The 2,445-nt window shown below is 44.3% G+C and overlaps 1 long non-coding RNA gene across 1 annotated transcript; it reads left to right on the forward strand.

Annotated features, from left to right (window-relative positions):
• The first annotated feature begins 564 nt into the window (after positions 1-564).
• Positions 565-2,237, forward strand: LOC143315055 (uncharacterized). Its single transcript, XR_013075861.1, has 2 exons — positions 565-847; positions 1,685-2,237. It is a non-coding gene; the product is annotated as an uncharacterized LOC143315055 (long non-coding RNA).
• The last annotated feature ends 208 nt before the right edge of the window (positions 2,238-2,445 follow it).

A 2,445-nucleotide genomic window follows, 5' to 3' on the forward strand; every position in this document is an offset into this window, starting at 1 on the left:
TCCTTGAAAGGCTCAGATGTTCACAAGTGAGGATGGAGCGAGGTTCACCACTTTGTGAACTCATGATTGTATAAAGGACATTACTACATGGGCTAGGGAACAGGTGTGTTTGCCAATGACTGCATTCTGTTGTTATTTATGTTTTGCACAGCGATGTAGTTTTTTTTAAATCAGGATTGCATTACTGGTCCTCTGCAGATACAAAAAATGGTATGAAATGCAAATCCTTACATCATCAATACCTAAATACATAACGGCCTCCTGTCATACAAATATACATGCATTAGGAGGCGCGGTTTCCCCGTACCAATATGGCGGCCGCCTTAACGCATCGCTCCACTGATCCGCAGCCGCACTGTGGAATGTAGGTGAGCTAACCTTTATCTCAGGTGTTCTCATCTGTGATAGTACCACAGTCTCAAAAAAGAGAGCACAAACTAAGCACTTATTTCTGACAAGACGAATACAAAATAATGAACGCACACATAACCATATTTAAGGAATAAATTGCACTTAAGAACCCCACGGGAAATCCCAGAACCTCCTCAGGCCACAAACCGTGAAGATTCAGGAAACCGCCTGCTGCTCATACGACGTGATGTCACTATTACGCGTAGTGATTAAGTCGTGCTTGATACGGAGCTGGCGGAGCACAGAGGGAGGCAGAGAGCAGCTGTGAGCGTTCAGCTTCGATGGGACGACGAGTCTTTGAAGAGGAGAAAAGTAATAACTGACCGACGACCATCAGCGGATTTATCCTCAGGGGGGGTTTGTTAATGTAACCGACTCCAGCCTCCACGGATACTGGAGAAGAAGAAAGACGGAAAGAGATATCGCAGATCAGTCGGTAAGTCATGACACCAAATGCATACGGTGTCCTGGTTTCAGCCCAGGTTGGAGAAGAGGGACAAACCGAGATTCGGGCTTGTTATCGCAGGGTGGTCTCGTGCTTTGTCGTTTCCGAAGCCATGTGCTCCGATACGGCTCGGCCGCTGCGTTCACGTCAGTGTCTTCGAGCGTCAGTGTTTGAGTTCGGTGGGTTTTGAGTTGGTCAAGACAGCAGAAGTGCAGAGCGGAGGTTAAACAGAAAAGAACACAGTAACCCCTGAAAGAACCGGTGATTTGCGGCTGATGTTTTTGAAAAGGAAGGATACCAGAGTCCTGGATGTTTAAAATGAGTATGAAGGTAGAAACGAGTCGAATGCATCTCGTTGACATCCACACATTGAATATTTTCTAATTCCCGCAAACTCAACATTAAATCTGCCATCAAAATCCAAACATTTTTCACTCAAACAGGGTCCACTGTGGGTTGCTGAACATTAAAATTCGATATTTCCAACAGCATGTAAATGCAGCAATAGCTCTTCCTGTTGATGTGGTCTGTTAACTGCAGCTTCCTTAAAGATTCGTTTTCTCCATAGTCCTTTCTACCGAATCCTCTACCGCTGAATGCACTGCAGGGTGAAAGTCATTCAGCATGTGCGTGTGGTATAGATGTTTAAAACTGGCCAAAAATAATGGCCAACATGTGTTTTTCCATGTATTAGACTATTAGTAATAAGTATTTATCTATCTGTGAGTTAAGATCTTGCAAGCATCTCCAGAAATCACCATAAATGTGGTTAAAATAACAGCCTCGCTGTAATTAATCTTTCAATTTGTTCGTTCTTTTCCTTTGCAGCCAGCTGTCCTTCACCACAGGAGCCATGGTGACAGCAGTCCTGAAGCTGTATTTTTTTGGAACGGCGCTCAGCATCCTCGCCGTCTTCTTTGGAATAGTGGACTCCTTTGGTGGTCTCATGTACGTGCAGGACCATCGCTACGCTTTGGACCAGCAGACAAAGACTCAGAAGCCGGCCTCCTCAAGCAACCACCAGAGAGGAGCATCTGTGACTAAACGCATCGGCTCGTAAGGGGACCAGTTCATGAAAAATGGCCTCTGGGTGAATATGCTGGATACGATGGATCAACAGAGACTCAACAACTGTGCTGTGTCTATTTCCAAATAGCTCCACAGGAGACTAGTTTGATGACTTGGATGTCACTTTGTACCATCTGCTGTCAAACACTGTAAGAGCAGTGTAGTGTGTGTTATAGCAACTACAAATCTGTAACTGCACTACACTGAACAATCATTTGCACTAAACATGAGGAATGTTTTGTTTTGTCAGATCAATGTGTGTGTGTTTTTGAGTTGTTAATTTTTAATAAAAGGAATGTTGGACAATGCACAAGTGTACTGCAGCCTCTTCTAAGAAACAAAGAAGAAGTCACAAGCGGCGTGTGTGCTGGAAAATGGATTGATGGAAACCACAATGACTCAGTTGTGTCAAAAGTTGTGAAAATTTACTAGAAATACCCCCCCCGATCAAACAAGTGCAAACCTGGTAAAGACATGAGCCTTTCACACCCAATGCGACTGCACAATCAGAAGCAAGTGTG

This window comes from Chaetodon auriga, chromosome 22 (genome assembly GCF_051107435.1).
Source record: "Chaetodon auriga isolate fChaAug3 chromosome 22, fChaAug3.hap1, whole genome shotgun sequence".
In the NCBI taxonomy this organism is placed as follows: domain Eukaryota; kingdom Metazoa; phylum Chordata; class Actinopteri; order Chaetodontiformes; family Chaetodontidae; genus Chaetodon; species Chaetodon auriga.